Consider the following 21,577-nt stretch of genomic DNA (forward strand, 5'->3'; position numbering starts at 1 on the left):
AGAAAACCTGAAATTTCAGCCTAAGGACTTTGGACTTTTATCAGTGGACAAAGCAAAGTTTTGATTTAAGGGAATAATATAATCAAAATACCAGTAGTGCTTTAAGAATAGGAACGCCCTGAATATATTTAAGAGTCTATTTACAGATTAACTACTTGGCAGAAAATTCTGGCTAAGCAGGGAGGAGGTACTACTAGGACGCTTATTGATCAACTGCTCACTTGGCATTGATCACCTACTCCTTTGAACTATAATTACTCCCCACGTGTGCCCAGGGCTATGGCCGGATAACTAGATTACAAACTTACTAGTCAGTGCATAAATAGTGCATAGTAACTGCTCAGAACATCTTCCTTATCAGAAATGGTAATGAAACAGGATATTATAATGGAAACAAAGGGGGAAAGGACCAGTTTTGAGAACCCTTGATTTGGACTCAACTTTAAGGAGTATCTATTAAGCTGGAAGAATTTGTGCAGAACTGCATGGATTTGTGCATAATTTGTACTTGAGACAGTATGTGTGGAAAGTTATATCTGTTTCTTTTAATATACACTAAATTATTATTATATTTCTAAGCCGATAAAATACATTTAAAAATTTGATCATGAATAAATACCACCACCACAACAAATACATAAATCTTCTGATAGGTCATAAATCAATGTAAATTTTCTCTGTTTGCCAGAGTAATTACAGTGATACTCAAATGACCAACTTGGACAATAAAGAGTTGTTATGGGGCCAAAGTCTGCATCCATTAAAACAGACATTCCTATCCAATTTTTATCTTTCCTCTGAGTGCCCAAATAGCTCAGGTTGTACTAGATGTAGTTCTTCATATCGCCGGCACACACATTACCTATTTGGCAAGTATTTTGAAACCTGGGAATGCCAGTCAAAAGTTAGCCATTAACTAACCAAGATAAACCTTATTCAGTTGAAGAAATGCAGACAAAGTATGTAACATTTAAGTAAAATAAAGCGGTTAAGGTCATCAAGGAACTCTTACAGGAGTAAGAAATTTAATATCAGTTGTTATTTCCTCCCTCAGGTGAGGCAACTCTTTCCTGAACCTCAGATGTGAAGTACATTCCCTGATTCGTTTCTAAATGTTTCCTACATTTTCTCTGTTGAGAAAAGATGTGGGTTGGCACTAACTCAGGTCAGACACTTCATAGGTGAGCAAAGTAAAAGAAAAAAAACAAAACAGGTCAGTGTCATAGTAAGAAATGTCTAATGTGTTAAATGTATCCTATATTACTATTATGCATATCTATTTTGTGTTGACAGGTGTCTTGCCAAAGAGACCACCGGAAACACTCGTTGGCCAAGCTAAGTGTGTTAGACCTGCAGCTGGCCAGCACAGCACTGCATTGTCAGTCTTAGTAGTTGTCTCAAAACAAAGAAGTTAGAAAGGGTATTTGGAGGGTGTGACAACCTCAACTGAATGATTTTAGGGTGTGTCCCAAAAGGCAAGGAATAGGATGAGATTGGGCAAAGTTTAAGACCTCATAGCTCTGGGGAGGAAAAATGGCGGCGGTATAAACGGACGTGTCCTGTGCCTTGTCCTGGAGCAGATAAGGGTGAGCAGCTGAAACGGGTAACATGCAGCCCGAATAGGCAGAGGATTTTCAGCTGAGAGACTGTCTGCAGCTAGGAAAGACCGAGAACCCCCAGGAAAAAAAGGACGGTTGGAGACTGCAGCTGAAGCCTCTCGTGGTGCGCCAGCTAAGCAGTGGAGACTGCGCCATCTTGGGTGGTTGTTGCCGGCATCCAGAGACCAGCTACCTACCTGGAAACAAGGGATCTCAAGCAGCGTCACTGCCTGAACTCAGACGAGCACTGCTTCTTCTCACGGAAAGGTTGGACATCCCCTAAAGGTGTGGTTTGAAGTTCGGGTTGGAGGGAGGACCGAGCTCGCGCGCGCGGGGCGGAATCTGTGCCCCACAGAGTCTGCAGCCGTTGGGACCAGCGTGACCCGCGAGTGGGGAAGGGGCACCACAGGGCTGCTGGCAGAAGGGAATGCGAAAAATGAGCCCATAGCTGGACTGGATGTAAGGGAGCAGCCTTGGACTTTGCCAATCTGCTGGCTGCTTGGTGCCAGGGGCGAGTGAGCGCGCGGAGATTGCGCGCGGAGACTGTGCGCAGACCTGGAAGGTGGAGGCTTGCGAATTCGCACAACTATCAGGCTCTTGTTACAGTTCCCCTTAGATCCGTGCATTTGATTATTAAACCCAGTGCATGGGATTCCCCAGTTGGGGTCATTCACAGAGCCTGTAGGGGAAAGTTCTTTTTGGGGAGCCTGGGAAACAGCGGGCAGTGGCAAGGAACCAGCTCTGGGCAGTGGTCTTTCCTGAATCAGTTCCCAATACCATAGAGGAAAAAAACAAACAAAACAAAACAAAAAAAAACCCTACTGATAGAGAGGACTTATAGCCTCGGAGGTCAATCCAGACACACTGCCACCCAGAGGCAGAGCCACGAACTGTCTCTTCTGCGATCACAAATAAAGGCAGTCTGGTAAACAAATACAAGCTGCCTTAAAATCAGGTCTGTGGTTTACTGCACGGAGGGACAGTGTATCGCAGGGAAGTTCAACACTCCCCTGAATGCCTGGCAGGACTGAGGTGTGCCAAAAAGAAGAGTGGAAGACCTGAAGCACCTTCACTTCTGAATATTTATATATATATATATATATATTTTTTAAATTCTTTTTTCACCATTTCATTAAGAACCTATTTTATTTTTTTTTATTTTATTTTTTATTTTTTTCATCACTTGATTTTACCTTTTTAATTACTACATTTTTTTAACCAGTATTATTGCTATCCTTTTACCATTTTTTCAAGTGTCATTTTATTTTTTATTATTTTTTTAATTTTTCTTTATTTTATTTTGGGATTAGTGTTATACACACTATTTTCATCGTTCCTTTAGCATCATTTCTCTCTAGCTCACATTTACCCTTAAGCCAAAACTCTCTTCCTCACTTTTCCCCTTTTGTTGTCCTGTTTCTCTTACCCTATTCCTGCTTTGGATTTTACCTATTCCTTCTTTCTAACCACTGTCTAAATTTCACCCTACTTATATATCTAATTTCCAATCCCTCGCTCTCCCCATACAAATAGCCTCTTCCCCACCTCTATTTCATTCTCTTACTTTTTTTTTTTTTTTTGTATTTTTGTTTTTTTTTCTTCTCTCCCTTTTCCCAATCTCATTTCGGCACTCCTTTTTGTTTTTTATTTTTCTCTTTAATCTTTTTCTCTTTTTTCTTCTATATCCCCTAATTCTCTTCGCTCGGGGGGTCACCTTTATTTGGGGTTATTAATATCGTGAATGCATTTAGTTTGTTGCCTTGTACGTTGTGCCTTGTTGTGTTGTATTTTGTGCCTTTGAATCAGCGCAGCAGAGAGAGAACTACATAACCAAACACCTTGAGAAGAGAAATCATGGTGAAACAAAGAACCAACCCAAATATGAGAGAAAAACAGGCATCATCAGAAAAGGAAGTAAATGAAATGGAGGCAATGGAGGCAAGCAACCTGTCAGAGAAAGAATTCAGAGTAATGGTCATAAGGTGGATGAAAAAAATGGAAGACCAATTCAACAATATGTGTAGGAACCAAGAGGAAATGAAGAAGAACCAAGAGGAAATGAAGAGAAACCAAGAAGAAATGAAAAACGACATCACTGCCATAAAGAACTCAATAGAAAGCATCAACAGTAGACTAGAAGAAGCAGAGGACCGCATCAGCGAGCTAGAAGACAAGGTAGAAAAAAATACCCAAACAGAACAGCTTCTAGAAAAAAAAATTAAAAAGCAGGAGGAGAGCCTAAGAGAACTCTGGGACAATGCTAAACGAAACAACATCCGAATAATAGGGGTGCCAGAAGGAGAGGAAACTGAGCAAGGAATAGAAAACCTGTTTGAAAAAATAGTAACAGAAAATTTCCCTGATATAGGGAGGAAAAAACTCACACAAATCCAAGAAGCTCACAGAGTCCCAAACAAAATGAACCCGAAAAGACCGACACCAAGGCACATAATAATTAAATTGGCAAACACCAACGACAAAGCAAGAATCTTAAAAGCAGCCAGAGAGAGACAGAAAGTTACCTACAAAGGATCCCCCATCAGACTAGCGACTGATTTCTCAACAGAAACACATCAGGCAAGAAGGGAATGGAATGAAATATACAAAGTCATGCAAAGGAAGGGTCTGAATCCAAGAATACTATACCCAGCGAGGCTATCAATCAAAATTGAGGGTCAAATCAGGAGCTTCACAGACAAAAACGGTCTACGGGAGTTTATTACAACCAAACCAGCAATGCAAGAAATGCTACAGGGTCTGCTGTAAATAGAAAAAACAGGAAACAAAGAAGGAACGCAGCGGTAAAGAACAAAAATGGCGACTAACAAGTTTCTATCAATAATAACTTTAAATGTAAATGGATTAAATTCCCCAGTCAAAAGGCATAGGGTAAATGAGTGGATAAGAAAACATGACCCATATATCTGCTGTCTACAGGAAACCCACCTCACAAAAAAAGACGCACACAGACTGATGGTGAAGGGATGGAAAAAGGTTTTTCAGGCCAATGGAAGTGAAAAAAAAGCCGGGGTAGCAATACTTATATCTGACAAATTAGATCTCAAAGTGAAGGACATAAAAAGAGATCAAGAAGGCCACTTCATAATACTAAAGGGAGCAGTCCAACAAGAAGAAATAACTCTGGTAAATATATATGCACCCAATATAGGAGCACCCAAATACGTAAGAAATCTTCTGGAGAAGATCAAGGGAGAGATTGACAGCAATACAATCATAGTAGGGGATCTTAACACCCCATTATCTCCACTGGACAAATCCTCTAAACAGAAACTCAGCAAAGAAACATCAATCCTAAATGACTCACTAGATCAGATGGAATTAATTGACATCTTCAGAACATTTCACCCCAAAGTCACAGAATATACATTCTCCTCGGGTGCACATTTGTCATCTTCAAAGATAGACCATATATTGGGTCACAGACAAAGTCTCTTCAAATTCAAGAAAATTGAAATCATATCAAGTATCTTCTCAGATCACAAAGGCATAAAACTGGAAATCAACTACAACAAAAACAATCCAAAAAAATCAAACACATGGAGACTAAATAGCATGCTATTAAACAACGACTGGGTCACCAGTGAGATCAAAGAAGAAATAAAAAACATCATGGCAACAAATGACAATGAAAACACAACAATCCAAAACCTATGGGACACAGCAAAAGCAGTCTTGAGAGGGAAGTTCATAGCTCTACAAGCCTACTGCAAGAAACAAGAAACAATGAGAATAAATGACCTAACTCTACAACTCGAAGAATTAGAAAGAGAGCAACAAAAAAAGCCCACTGTAAGCAGAAGGAAGGAAATAACAAAGATCAGAGCGGAGATAAACGACATAGAGACCAAAAAAACAATACAAAAGATCAACAAAACCAAGAGCTGGTTCTTTGAAAGGATAAACAAGATTGATACACCTCTAGCCAGGCTCACCAAGAAACAAAGAGAGAGGACCCAAATAAACAAAATCAGAAATGAAAGAGGAGAAATAACAACAGACCCCATAGAAATACAAAGGATTGTTAGAAAATACTATGAACAACTCTACTCCAACACACTAGACAACCTGGAGGAAATGGACATATTCCTAGATAAATACAACCTTCCAAAACTTAACCAGGAAGAATCTAAAAATCTCAATAGGCCAATAACTATGGAGGAAATCGAAGCAGTAATCAAAAAGCTTCCAGCAAACAAAAGCCCGGGGCCAGATGGCTTCACAGGGGAGTTTTACCAAACATTCAAGGAAGACCTAAAACCTATCCTTCTCAGACTATGTCAAAAGATCCAAGAGGAAGGAGCACTTCCCAGCTCATTCTATGAAGCCAACATCACCCTAATCCCAAAACCAGATAAAGACAATACAATGAAAGAGAATTACAGGCCAATATCCCTCATGAACATAGATGCCAAAATCCTCAACAAAATCCTAGCAAATCGGATCCAGCAGTACATCAAAAAGATCATACACCATGACCAAGTAGGATTTATCCCAGGGATGCAAGGATGGTACAATATCCGCAAATCAATAAATGTGATACATCACATAAACAAATTGAGAGAGAAAAACCACATAGTCATATCAATTGATGCGGAAAAAGCATTTGACAAAATCCAACACCCTTTCTTGATAAAAACTCTCAGCAAGATAGGAATTGAGGGATCATACCTCAACATAATAAAAGCCATATATGACAAACCCACAGCCAACATCATAATCAATGGGCAAAAACTAAAACCATTCCCCCTAAAAACAGGAACAAGACAGGGATGCCCCCTCTCACCACTCCTGTTCAACATAGTACTGGAAGTACTAGCCATTGCGATCAGACACGAAGAAGAAATAAAAGGCATCCAGATTGGAAAAGAAGAAGTAAAACTGTCCTTATTTGCAGATGACATGATACTGTACATACAGAACCCTAAAGACTCCATCAAAAAATTATTAGACTTAATAAATGAATTCGGCAATGTAGCAGGATACAAAATTAATGCTAAGAAATCCATGGCATTTCTTTACACCAATAGTGAACTTACAGAAAGTGAAACTACAGAAGCAATCCCATTTACCATTGCACCAAAAAAATTAAAATACCTAGGAATAAACTTAACTAAGGAGGTAAAAGACTTATATGCTGAAAACTACAGGACACTGAAAAAAGAGATAGAGGAAGACATAAACAGATGGAAGAATATACCTTGTTCATGGATTGGTAGAATCAACATCATCAAAATGTCCATACTACCCAAAGCAATTTATAGATTCAATGCAATCCCCATTAAATTACCAACAGCATATTTCACAGATCTAGAACAAACGTTCCAAAAATTCATCTGGAATAAAAAAAGACCCCGAATAGCTGCAACAATCCTCAGAAAGAACAAAGTAGGTGGGATCTCAATACCAGATATCAAACTGTATTACAAAGCCACTGTTCTTAAAACAGCTTGTTACTGGCACAAGAACAGACATGTAGATCAATGGAATAGAATAGAGACCCCAGAAATCAACCCAAACCACTATGCCCAATTAATATTCGACAAAGGAGGCAAGAACATACAATGGAGTCAAGACAGTCTTTTCAATAAATGGTGTTGGGAAAATTGGACAGATACATGCAAAAGGATGAAACTAGATCACCAACTCACACCATACACAAAAATAAACTCAAAATGGATAAAAGACTTAAACGTAAGATGGGAAACCATAAAAATACTAGAGGAATCCACAGGCAGCGAAATCGCAAACATATGCCGAAGAAATTTCTTCTCTGATAATGCTCCTAGGGCAATGGAAACTAAAGAGAAAATAAACAAATGGGACTACATCAAAATAAAAAGCTTTTGCACAGCAAAGGAAACCATCAACAAAACAACAAGAAGACCCACTACATGGGAGAACATATTTGCCAATGATACCACCGATAAGGGTTTAATTTCCAACATTTACAGGGATCTCATGAAACTTAACAAAAGGAAGATAAACAATCCAATAAAAAAATGGGCAACGGACCTAGATAGACACTTTTCGAAAGAGGACATACAGAAGGCCGAAAGACATATGAAAACCTGCTCAAAGTCACTAATTATACGAGAGATGCAAATCAAAACAACAATGCGTTATCATCTCACACCTGTCAGAATGGCTATCATCAACAAATCAACAAACAACAAGTGTTGGAGAGGATGTGGAGAAAAAGGAACCCTTCTGCACTGCTGGTGGGAATGCAGACTGGTGCAGCCACTGTGGAGAACAGTATGGAGCTACCTCAGAAGACTAAAAATGGAACTCCCATTTGACCCAGTGATCCCACTACTAGGAATATATCCCAAGAAACCAGAAACGCCAATCAGAAAGGATATATGCACCCCTATGTTCATAGCAGCACAATTCACCATAGCTAAGATTTGGAAACAGCCTAAGTGCCCATCAGCAGATGAGTGGATTAGAAAACGGTGGTACATATACACAATGGAATACTATGCTGCGGTAAAAAAAAAGGAACTCTTGCCTTTTGCAACAGCATGGATGGAACTGGAGAGCATTATGCTAAGTGAAATAAGCCAGTCAGAGAAAGATAAATACCACATGATCTCACTCATTTGTGGATTATAGAGAACAACATAGACTGATGAAAAGGGACAGACTCAAAGACTGAGAAACAGCAATCAGGCTATCAATCCCCAGAAGGAAAGTAGGGGAGGGCGGGGGTAAGGGGAAGAGATCAACCGAAGGACTTGTATACATGTATATAAGCCATACCAATGGACATGGACAACAGGGGGATGGGAGCATGAGTGTGTGTGGGGGGGAGGTTGGGGGTTAAAGGGGGGGATGAGGACACATTTGTAATACCTTAACTAATAAAAAAAAAAAAAAAAAAAAAAGACCTCATAGCTCTGAATCTTTTCCATACTGAAAGCCTTTGCAAATACACATCCCTAGAGCAAGGAGAAGTGTGTGTGTGTGTGGGGGGGGGGGGGGGGGGGCGGGGGGTGAGGGGGGGGACACAGCTCCTCAGGGCACCAGATACCTTACAGGGGAGGGGCCTCTGCAGCACCTGCTGGCTCAGCAGGAGTACTAGACCTCACTAGGGAGGGTAGCCCCCTTTTGGGCCTAGAGAGTGCAAAGGGCACTGTAGAACCACCCTCCTCAGGGCTGTCCACCTAGATGTCGCTGTCCCACATTTCAAGATCCCAGGTTTTCCCCACCCGGGCCCTGGCCTGTGCAGGGCGGACCTGCCGTGGCTGAGCCTTGAAAGTTCTCTGGAGCTCCTGGGCTCTAACAATGCGGTCTTCAGTCTGCGTCTGGGCTTTGTCTGTCCTTTCTCTGTCAGAGATAAAGGCCCCTTTGTGAACTATCACAGAGACCCTATGTTAACAGGCTGTTATTCCTCTGGGCATCAAATCATCTTAGCGGCATCCAGCCCACACTACCATTTTTTGTAGGCATTTTTGACCTGTATTTTTAAAATGCCTGCATCATACCACAGTATTTCCCATCCACCAGAACATTGTCCAGGTCGCTATTGGTGAAATTTTTAGCAACTGAGCTACTACATTACAACAGGGACTCTCTTGGACTGTCAACCAAGTTCCTCCCCTGCCGGGAGGCGGTTGGACCAGTCCCACATCCCCACCTTACTGTCTGCTTTCTCAAACCATTCCTGTGCCTGCTTGCATTATTCTGGGTCCTGCAAGAAGCAGATGCCATGACAGGGTTAATTGTGCAAGAAACTTATTAGGGGAAAGGCCTGTGAGTGGTAATGGGGAGGGAGCTGGGAGAGAAAGAGCCACCAGACTGCAATACAGGTGTGAGCACAAGTGGAGGAAGGATGGAGGGAGGGAAGTGTGGTAGAAGCTTCTAGGCCAGGGGTGGGCAAACTTTTTGACTCGAGGGCCACAATGGGTTCTTAAACTGGACCGGAGGGCCGGAACAAAAGCATGGATGGAGTGTTTGTGTGAACTAATATAAATTCAAAGTAAACATCATTACATAAAAGGGTACGGTCTTTTTTTTTTTAGTTTTATTCATTTCAAACGGGCCGGATCCGGCCCGCGGGCCGTAGTTTGCCCACGGCTGTTCTAGGCTATTTTGAAGTTCTCAGGGGAATTCAGCAAGGCTGGTGCCAAATCTTGAGCTAGAATTGCCCATTAGATTCACTTCGTGTCCCGCTGGGCTCAGCCTGTCAGTTATGGGCAGACAGCAGATCTGGAAAACTAAGGCCTGGGTGCAAACTCAGCAGTGGATTTCACAGATGAGCATCTGGGTCCCTCACTCAGTCACACTCTGGGCAGCTGGAGGTGTGAGAGATGCTCCCCATAGCATGCACGTGCGCGTGTACACACACACACACACACACACAGAACACAGTCTCACAGTGGACAGAGGGATATGTACGAAAGGTTTTCTTTTGACTTTTTGCTATCATTTAAACATCAATTTTATCTGAGTAAAAAGCATAAGGTTTAAGTTTTTATAATGTACTGTACAATTGGTAGGTTGGAATTTAAATCTGATTAAATGCCTTAGTTTCAAATTTAATTTGGGGGGAAAATGTGCATGTGTTTAATTTAAAATATTAAAATTTTCTTAGCTTAATGATCAAAGGACTCTACAACCTATCCCAAACTACATTGTTAGGTTTCTCATTGCATTTCCCACTGAAATCTACATGATCTTACTTGGGATCCCTGCCCACATCATTCACTTTTTTGACTCTTTACCTTTGCTTTGAGTTCATTTTCCTTTCATTCCCCATAAAGCAGCATCCTGCTAATTATTCAAAATCCAGGTGAAATATTACTTCCTTGCTTTCCGGTTCCTGATTTGGAGTGAGTCACTTCTTACTAGGGCTCTAAGATTCCCTAGTAAGAGCGAGTGGCCACTCATGCCTGGCATTGTGGTGGCCACTCTCATTTCTCTGTTCTATCCTCATATCAACCTGGCAAAGCAAATGCTATTATCCTTATGTTTACATATTTTATTTATTTATTTTGAAGTGAACATACCATGATTTTATTATCATGTAATCAAACAAAATATGAAGCTTAGAACTGGATCACTTGACCCTTTCTCTTCTTATCTCCTCCCAATTCAAAATGCTTGCATCTCTTAATAGCCAGCATTCTCTTAGATCTGCAGTTAGGCTCAACGCATTCAAGCCTCAGCACAATCTTCTTTGTAGTTTTAGCCTTTTTTCGGAAAGTCAGCTTAGTCTGCCCACCATAGCCTGTCGTAACGCTGTTTTCCCTGAGCATACAGAGAATCCTGGCCCTTCTTGTACTGTGTTACTTTGTGGGGTTGATGCTTGCCACACTTCTTACAGAAAGTTTGGCGGGTTTTAGGAATGTTCACCTTGTCTGCGAGAGCTATCAGCAGGGAAAGGAAGATAATAGGCCGGAAACGGAAGTATATAGGAGGTTCCTTCTATTTATTTTTTATGAAGTGTAACCAATTAGTGGTTTAAAACAACATGCATTTACTATATCAGTTTTTGTGGGGAAGCCTGGGTCCCAGGTGCCAGAAGGAAGCCGGTGCCGGCAGCCAGGGGAAGGAAGGCCTACTCTCGCACGAATTTAGTGCATCAGGCCTCTAGTATATAAAATATTATAAAATAAAAATATTAATTATAAAATTAAAATATCATATATATTTCCTCTGCTCTGAAAGTGTTACACCCCAGAGCCCCTGGCCCCACCACACACTGGGATCATCGGGCTTTGTGGGATCACAGAGCTGCCTCTGCCCTTATCTATCTCTTTGGTCACCTCACTTGCCAGATGATCATTTCAAACATTACCTCTCCTCAGTCTCAGATGCCCACTCCTCTGCCATCTTGGCAGATGCCTAAGCATCCCACTTCATGGAGAGAATAGAAGCCACCAGATGGATATGCCCTTGTCTGTCTGCTACCATCTCTGCAAACCTCCTTTAAACTTCATTCTGATCTTTCTCCAGAGAGAATCCAACCTTCCTCCAAGTACAGGTCTACTCCCCACCTGTGCTCTGGGCACCGCCTGCCCCCACCCCTCTCTCCATCTCAGAAACGGCATACCCTGGAGCATTCTTGTTTTTCTCCCTTGCATTATTCCTTTTATCTTTTATATTCAACTCTTCTCTCCCAAAGGGCTCTTTACAATCAGTTTTTAAATATCTGCACATCAAACCAATCCAAGTCAGAAGAAAGGAAACCCTCTTCTCCCCCCAACCCCCAAAGCTGCTGCCACTCTTTCCACTTCTTCACAGCCAATTTTCTCAAAATTCTTGATTGTTTTTGCTGGCCTCATTTTCTTCCTCTGCATTCACTCTTCAACACTCCAATTCTGTGAAGGCACTGGCTCAGCTCTTGTTTGGGTAACCAGTGATCACTGCATTCAAGAAATGCTTTTCAGTTTTCATTGCACTTGTCGTCTCAGCATCATCTGACACCACTAACCTAACCACCCCTCCCGCCTTCTGTGCAAGGTACAGTGGGTTGGCTCCTGCCACATTCATTCCACTCCCCTCTTTGCATACCTTCTTGGCAGAGAGAAGAAAGCGACAGACAACATTTTCCATATTCCTTTGCCACCATTTCCAGATGAGATTTAGGTTTCACCAATCAGATGCTCTCTCAGCCGAGTGCCCTTTGAAACTGAGACAATGGTAGACAGGTGGGGCTTGAGGCATCAGTTGTGCTGGTGGAGGCAGGAAGGTGTGGAGACCAGCAGCTGGGTCTGGCTTCCCCATTGGCAGGTCCTTGGCAACGTGGGCAGCGTCCTTTGGAGGACTGACTCTGCAGTGTGGTTTGTGGCGTTATTTCTGAAAGTTCAGCTTGGAGTCTGTTTCCTTGCCTTTGCCAACAGTTATTTAAGTTGCCTTAGACTTTTAAGAAAACTCTTTTATTTATATTAGCTAGCGTGGATTCTGTTGTCTGAGACTAAAACCATTGCCAAAATAACAAGTTTTTTTTTTTTTTTTTTTAAGCTGATGAATCATTTATTTGGACAAGACAAAAAACATCTCCACATTGTTTCCTTTTATACAGAAAGTGGAACATTTCAAATATATTAGTTTTTTCCCTCTTTTCAACACAATTCATTTCAATCTGGTTCCAGGGACTGTTTCTTATTTTAGGATTCACATTTAAGTAACACATATGCCCCCATTACAGCCACAAGAGCGTACTTGAACTTTATATAGTCATCCATTATTACGGTGACCGTAGCAACATATGTTTAACAATCCTCTGGCTCTTCCCACCATGTCCTTCTTTTTAAGTCAGTCCTTGCCTTGTTTGTACAAGCGTCTATCATCAACTGCATTGTTATCTTCTTCTGTCAGAACTGTGATGTCTCCATTATCTTTTTCATGAACTTTGATTACTCTGCGAACTATTGGAATGTCTCAGCCTTCAAATTTATTTATTTAAAAAATATTTTTATTGATTTCAGAGAGAAAGGGAGAGGGAGAGAGAGCTAAACATCAGTGATGAGAATCATTGATTTGTTGCCTCCTGCTCGCCCCACACTGGGGATCGAGCCTGCAACCTGGGCATGTGCCCTGACCAGGAATCAAACTGTGAATCTCCTGGTTCATGGGTCAATGCTCAACCACCGAGCCACACTGGTCGGGTTCATCCTTCAACTTTAAAAACAACTATTTCACCAGCTCTCATAGGGGCTTCCGGGAAATTTGTTAAGAACAGAAGGTCTACCCTGTGAAAGGCTGGCTCCACACTGCCCCAGAGTACCCCCGTCAGGCTCCGCCTCCAGGGAGGACTACTCATCACGATTCTCCTCTTCCTTGTGCCTCATGGCTCCTCCTCCTGTTTCCATTCAGCCACCACAAGAAGCAGTTCCTGGAGATTCCTCTTAGGCTCCTTCGTCTTCTTGCCCTTCCCCGTCCTTTGACACCCTTTTATCCATGTGCTCTCAGTCCCTGTATAAAGTGATGCACCGTTGACATGTCCAGCCAAACCCCTTTTCAGTGTATAACAAAGGTATTAGTTTTTTTATTGCTATTATGACAAATTATCACAAAACTAGTGGCTAGAACAATATCCTCTTCTTATCTCACAGCTCTGTAGATTAGAAATGCAGGTACAGCGTGGCTCAGCAGGATCTTCTGCTTAGAAGGGAAGGCCGAAATCAAGGAGCAGCTGGGAAACAATCCTTCTGGAGCTTGAGGAATGAACCCACTTCCGGCTTGTTCAGGTTGTTGGTAGAATTCAGTTCCTTGAGGTTGTAGTGCTGAGGTCCCTGTTTCCCTGCGGTCAGCTGGGAGCCTCTCTCAGTTCCCTAAGGCTCCCTGCATTCCTCGTCATCTGCTCTCCCCCTCTTCAAACCAGCAACAGTGTGCTGAGAACTTCTCATGCCTTGAATCTCTGGATTCTCCTTTAGCCTCATTTTTTTTTTTCTGATTGCAGTCAGGGAAAATTCTCTGCATTTTTCTTTTTCTTTCTTTCTTTCTTTTTTTTTTTTTACTGAGATAAAATTCACATAACATAAAATTCCTCATGTTAAACTATACAATTCAGTGGATTTTGCTATATTCACAATATTGTGCAACCATCACCACTACCCAACTCCAGAACATTTCCATCATCCCAAAAGGAAAGCAGGTACCTATTAGAAGTCACTTCCAGTTCTTCCCTCTCCCTGTTCCCTGGTATCCACTAATTTGCTTTATGTCTTTACGTGTTTGCTTATTGTGGACACTTCATATAAATGGAGTCATATAATGTGTGATCTTTTGTTCCTGGCTTCTTTCACTCAGTAGGTTTCACCCATGTTGTATCACGTATTAGCTCTTCATTCCTTTTCATGGTTAAATAATATTCCATTGTATGAATGTACCACACTTGTCTATCCATTCATCAATTGATGAATATTTCCATTGCCTAGACCTGTGGTCGGAAAACTGCTGCTCGTGAGCCACACGTGGCTCTTTGGCCCCTTGAGTGTGGCTCTTCCTAAGCCTTGGGAGTACCCTAATTAAGTTAATAACAATGTACCTACCTATATAGTTTAAGTTTAAAAAATTTGGCTCTCAAAAGAAATTTCAATTGTTGTACTGTTGATATTTGGCTCTGTTAACTAATGAGTTTGCCGACCACTGGCCTAGACCTTTGGATACTGTGAATAATGCTGCTATGAATATTTGTGCACAAGCTTTTGTATAAACATATGTTTTCATTTCTCTTGGGTGTATGCCTAGGAGTAGAATTGCTGGGTTATATGGTAACTTCATGTTTAACTTTTTATGGAATTGGCAAAATATTGTCCACAGTAGTTGTACCATTTTACACTCCTACCAGTGATGGATAAGGATTCCAGTTTCTCCACATCCTCGCCAACACCTGTTACTCCCCTCGCCCTTAATGTAGTCATCCTATTGGTGTTTCATTGTGTACTTAATTTGCATTTCTCTAGAGATTGATAATATTGAACATGGTTTAATATACTTATTGATCTTCTTTGGAGAAATGTCTGTTCAAGTCCTTTGCCCCACTTTTCATTTGGTTTTTGGCTTTTTATTGTTGAACTAGAGGCCTGATGCACGAAATTCGTGCAAGAGGCTTGGCCCTTGCAGCCACAGTGGCTTGCCTTGTCCCTAGCAGCCCCAGTTTCATCCAGAAGGTCATTCTGATGTAGGGTCTAATTGGCATATTGTGCTTTTATTTTTATAGATAGTAAGAGTTCTTTATATATTCAGGATACTAGACCCTTATCAGGCATATGGTTTGCAAATATTTTCCCTGTTGTTTTCACTTCCTTGATAGAGTACTATGATGTACAAAGATTTTTAACTTTAATTAAATTAATTTAATCTTATTTTGGTTGCTTGTGTTTTTGGTGTGTCATGCTTAAGAAATCTCTCTGCCTTTAGTTAGGGCTTATGTGATTATGTAGAGCTCACATGGATCATCTAAGACTATTCCTTAACGATCCTAACCTTAATCACATTTGCAAAGTCCCTTTGCCAGGTAAGGTAACGTGCTCTCAGGATCCAGGGATCAGGATGTGGACATCTTTGGGATGGGGGCATTCTGCCTGCCGCAATCGACACTTTAACACCTTCTTTCAGGTGTCTCAAGCCCTTCACATTCAACACGTTCCCAGTCTGTCCTCATCTGGTGTTCATTATCCAGTGAAGAATATCATCTATCCATTTCAGAAGACAAAGGATTCAAAGTCATCCTTGAAATATCCTCCTTCCTCACTTTTTACATCTTGTTCATTGCCTACTCCTCTGATTTTTACCTCCTAAATTTCACTCATATATGTCCATTTTCTCCACTTCCACCAGTCTCATCTACCTCTTTCTTTTCTTTTCTTTTTTTGACTTTTTATAAATAAAAGATGTTACTGAAAGTGTAACATATCTCTAAAGCCTTCTGAGCATGCTTGATACATAGTCAGCTTTCAGTAAACTGCTGCTACTGCTAGTACAGGTAGAGGCAACATTTCTTAACACTGCCTGTGAGTCCCTGTGTGGTTTTGACCCACCCTCTCTCTCTCAAACTTCATCTGTCAGTGTCCCCCTTTGCTCTCTGTGCTCACCTTTCTCCAGGTCCTCACACTCTCTGTGTTCCTCCCACCCTGTGACCTCAGCCTGCACCTTACTTCTCTTTCCTCTTCTTTACATCTCAGTGTGAGTGCGACTTCCTCTGAGGATTCCTCCTTTTCTCCTTGACTAGACCAACTGCCTTGGGCTCACACAGCATGGCACATGGGTGCTTGTCACAGTTGCAATTTTGCATATGTTAGTGTAATTCTTTGATTTATGGCATTCTCCCTCACTAGAGTTGAAGCTCACCAAATACCTCTGCCATCTAGCACAGGGCTTGCCATGAACTAGCTGCTCAGTAAATATTTGTTGAATAAATGTGTGACCTATAGAATCCAAAAACACTGGGCCCATAGAGTGATCACTTGGTCTACCCTTTTCTGATGTGGAAATAAATGAAGTCCACTAACGTGAAAAACAAGCAGAGGCCATTACTCAGAGCTTGCAAGGAGCTTGCAAGGAAGTCAGTCACTATCACTCCTTTTGTCAGAGACTCAAAGGCGGGCAGAGGAGTGAAAAAGCTTTTTAGTGAAATAAAGGGAAGGTTTCAAGGTGTGCCCTGACTAGAGGCTATGGGCATGGGAGCGCTATCGGCGGGCTAATAGAAGCAGAGCATCCTATATAATCGGTTAGAAGTGCATATTTGGCTTTCTCTGGTTGGTCCTAAATAGGAAGCAGGCACAAAAATCAGAAAACCTGTCAGTTATTAATAAAGTCCTGGCCATTTGGGGGCCAAAATTGTTACAGAGGTTATTGTTTGGCTTTCTGGACTGTTGGCTAGAGGTAGCGGTCTCACTTCCTATAGGTCTAACCTTGTAGTGGATAGTGTGTTAGCTTCCTGAGCTGGTTATTATATAGGATGGGTTGTTTCCTGGGCTAGTTGCTGCAGATTTGGGTCAGAATTCTATTTTTATATACAATCTGGACATTGTCCATTTGTATACTCAGGCTCTCACTCATATATACAATAAAGGGGATCTAGGAGTGTTAAGAGACTTGCCCAAGTTCACACAGCTTGTCAAGAACAACTATCTAGTGATGTATACCTTACCCTTCTACCCCTTCCACTCACATAAAAGGCAGTCTATGCCTGTGATGCAAATACTGTACTTCTGTACTGTACTATATGAGCTAAGGACTGAAGGTCTCTTCAAATATTCTTAAGGAGCTTGAAGAGGGACTATAAAATAAGTTTTGAATTGAGGGTGATAATATGGCATTTAGTCTTACTGTTATGAAAAGTTCTGTCTCTTCCCTTGACAAGCAAGTTAGCTTCCATTTCACCCTGGTGTGGTAGTAGGGCTCAGATTATTCATTTAAGTGTGGTTTTCCTGAAAGCATTTAAGACTTGAGTTGGCGGATGCAGAGGGGAGTGTTGACATATGTGACTCGTAGGAAGATAATTGTGTTGACATGGGAATGGAGAACTATAATTTGTAGACCCAGGAAAAGGATCATTTTTAGTTTCAAGGAAATTTCTCAAGGAAGCTCTTGTTTGGAATTAGGCTGACTGAGAGATGAGTACATTGTAAATCTCAAACCCTGCGATTATCAACAGAATACAAGTGGCTTCTCGGTAGCCCCTGTGGAGTAGTCCCCTGTGTGAGCCACATCACTAAACATACCTGCAGTCTGTGTTGTCGAGCTCAGGAGTGTAAAGGTGTGGTGGAAAGAGGCCCTCCAGCAGTTCTCCCTTCAGGAGTGTGCCTGGGACACGGTTAAGCCACCGCTGATGACTTTGGCCTGAAATGGCTTGTACTAAAGTTTTCCTTCTGAGGTTCAATGCATTTCTAGCCTTTCGCAGTCCCTCCTAGGATAGTTCAATTGCTTAAGGTTACTATAACATCCTGACCAGTGTAATAAGTAAACCCACTTACTTATTACAGCTTAAAGAATCCAACCATTTCCAAACTTCATGAATGTGCCCAAATAAAAATGTTTTTGAATACTTAAATCCAGCAAATTATTAATTGAACAGATATAAACTCAGGTTTTTTAGAGTCTTTATAATCACATTGTAAACAGACATATTTCACTAATTTTGATTTAGTGCCTTTGATGAAAATGCTTAGGTCGCCAACACAACATATATAGCAAAGTGACAAAAATTCTCAATTCGTATTTCACTAAGTTGATGTTTGTGTGATTTAGTGGTGGGTGAGGTCAAGTTTATATTTGAACTGTCTTTGGGGGAAGGGATTACCTAAGCAAGTAGTGGAATGATTGTGAAACAAGATGTTTCGAGAAGATGTTACTTTCAGACGATGTTGTCATGCTGTGGCCTTGGCCAGTCAGAGAATGGAGTCATCTGACCCGCCTTTCCTAGGAATAGCCCAGCCGATAGCATAGGTTTAAACTGGCCATTGAACCTGCCTGTCACTTTGTCACCCTTGGCCAGGTTCATCTGGATGGATGCAGGGTTCTTGGTTGATGATGTGGTCTCAAAGAACTTCTGACTGGAGAGTATCACAGATGTGAGAATTGTCACAAATAAATAGTGACCCCCCCAAAAAATGTTACTTTCATGCATCAGGGATGTATTCTTTTACTGTGAATAATTGTCCTAACTGTAAATCATTCTACCTACACATTACAGCAGGTTCTCTCAATTATGTAACATTTGGTTAGCCACTCCAAAGTTATTGTTTGTACTGGGGAAAAAAATAAACCGACTTTTCATTTTTTAAAAAACAGGAAAAACCATATAGAGCAAAGACTACATACACTGCTCCTCCAAAATAAAATATATTGCAAGAAGCATGAATTTTCTGGTTTATGTAATTGAAAGATAAACTGAGGCATACTAAAAATTTAATTAAGAGTTTATTCAAGCAAAAATCTGTTTGAATGGGGCAGCTCCCAACTGGAAGTGGTTAGAGCTCTGCCAGTAGGAGCCAAGGGAAAGACCTGTAGAGAAAGTGCTGAAGCAAAGTAAGGCAATTCTTTTTTTTTTTTTTTTTTTCCTTTGGTTAATCTTTTTTTTTTTTAATATATTTTTTATTGATTAAGATATTACATATGTGTCCTTGTCCCCACGTTACCCTCTACCCCCCACCCCCCCCACCCCCGCTCATGCCCTCACCCCCCCCGTTGTCCATGTCCATTGATTAGGCCTATATGCTTGCATATAAGTCCTTTGGTTGATCTTTCCCCCTTACCCTCACCCTCCCCTACCTTCCCTCCAAGTCCCGACAGTCCAATCAATGCCTCTCCGTCTCTGGATCAGTCCTTGTTCATCAGCTTATGTTGTTCATTATATTCCACAAATGAGTGAGATCATGTGGTATTTATCCGCTCTCCAGTTCCATCCATGCTGTGGCAAATGGTAAGAGTTCCTTTTTCTTCTTCCTCTTCTTAAAGAATACCTTTCAGCATTTCATATAATGCTGGTTTGGTGGTGATGAACTCCTTTAGCTTTTTCTTATCCGTGAAGCTCTTTATCTGACCTTCTATTCTGAATGATAGCTTTGCTGGATAAAGTAATCTTGGTTGCAGGTTCTTGCTATTCATCACTTTGAATATTTCTTGCCAGTCTCTTCTGGCCTGCATGGTTTCTGTTGAGAAATCAGCTGACAGTCGTATGGGTACTCCCTTGTAGGTAACTGACTGTCTTTCTCTTGCTGCTTTTAAGATTCTCTCTTTATCTTTTGCTCTTGGCATTTTAATTATGATGTGTCTTGGTGTGGTCCTCCTTGGATTCCTTTTGTTTGGGGTTCTCTGCGCTTCCTGGACTTGTAAGTCCATTTCTTTCACCAGGTAGGGGAAGTTTTCTGTCATTATTTCTTCAAAAAGGTTTTCAATATCTTGCCCTCTCTCTCCTTCTGGTACCCCTATAATTCTGATGTTGGTACGCTTGAAGTTGTCCCAGAGGTTCCTTACACTATCTTCATATTTTTGGAATCTCTTTTCTTTTTTCTTTTTCGGTTGGGTATTTTTTGTTTCTTTGTATTTCAAATCTTTGACTTGATTCTTGAGATCCTCTTGTCTGCTGCTGGATCTCTGTAAATTATTCTTTATTTCAGTCAGTGTATGCTTAATTTCTAGTTGGTCCTTTTTCATGTCCTCCATGGTCTCACTATACTTATTGAGGGATTCATTAAATTTATCGGCAGTTTCCATAAAATTCTTGAAAAACCTTATAAACGTGGCCTTGAACTCTATGTCCAATCGTTTGCTTTCCTCCATTTCTGCCATTTGTGACCTGTTTCTTTGTCTCCGCATTTTGGCAGCTTCCCTGTGTTGATAGAGTGGCCCTGTGCGCCAGGTGTCCTGTAGGGCCCAGTAACTCAGCCTCCCCAGTTACCTGGGGTGGACACTCTTGGTGCACTCTTGGTGCCTTGGTTGTTGTAGAATCACTGGGAGGAATTGACCTCCAGCCCAATTGGCTGTGAGAATCAGCTGTGTCTAAAGTGGGAGAACTTCTGTGCTGAAGACACCCTTCTGGGGCAAGACTTGCTTCAGTGGGGCTTTGGTGCTCACTGAGTCTGCTCCCTGAGTGTGTCCCTTATGGATCTGAGGAGTTGCAGTCTGGATGGACCCCCTCTGACCACTGGGTACAGTGGCTCCTGGATCTAAGGAGGTGCTAATTCAGCCTCTGCCTGAGGCCACACAGCAGGAGCCACGAAGAGGCTCAGCTGTGAATCAATGCAAGCCACTGCGGGGCCTTGGGCCTTCTCTTGGAAGTTCAGGGTCTGCCTGGTTCGGCTGCAGTTAGGTACATTCACATGCAAAAGCCTCTGCCGCAGCCTGGGTGGGGCGGAGTCTCAGGGAGTCAAAGGGCGGAGAAGCAGCTATGGCCGATTCTCCGCCCGGAGTCGCGCGTCTCAGTGTCCCGGTAACGGCTGCAAGCACCTCTGAGGGAAAGCCGCCCTCAAGTTCGCCCGCTGCCGGACAGACCAGCCTCTCCCCGTATGAGACCTGGGTCCCCAGAGACTTCCCGGAACCGGAGTTCAGAGCAGTCAGGAGCCTGTGATTCAAAAAGACAGCCGCGTCCTCAGGTGCTACCCCCTTTCCTCGCGCGCGCGCGAGCCGCCGTACCTCTGCACTTCACCTCCGCAGCTCCTCTGGCTCTCAGCGTGCTTTTCTTTCCTTCTAGTTGTAGAATTTACACTCAGCCAGCCTTCCTGTTGTTCTGGATGATGTTTGCTCAGTCCTTTGCGGTAATTTTCGATTGTTGTGTGAGGCGACAATTTCCCGGTATTTACCTATGCCGCCATCTTAGTTGCTTCTCCAAGGCAATTCTTGATTAGCGATAACTTAAAGCCTACTGGGCTTTTTGTGACTGGTTGTCCCTAGAGTTCTGACTTTATAACCGTGAGGCATTTGCAGGCTTTGATTTGGGTTTGCTTAGATAGGCTGCTAAGGCTTTGGAGCCACCCAGTCCAATGGTCTCCTTGTTTGATTAA

The 21,577-nt window shown here is 42.0% G+C and overlaps 1 pseudogene; it reads right to left on the reverse strand.

The window, feature by feature from the left end:
• Positions 1-10,621: 10,621 nt before the first annotated feature.
• Positions 10,622-12,811, reverse strand: LOC118663252 (annotated as a pseudogene).
• Positions 12,812-21,577: the final 8,766 nt, after the last annotated feature.

Source organism: Myotis myotis, unplaced genomic scaffold (assembly GCF_014108235.1).
Source record: "Myotis myotis isolate mMyoMyo1 unplaced genomic scaffold, mMyoMyo1.p scaffold_m19_p_9, whole genome shotgun sequence".
Taxonomy (NCBI): domain Eukaryota; kingdom Metazoa; phylum Chordata; class Mammalia; order Chiroptera; family Vespertilionidae; genus Myotis; species Myotis myotis.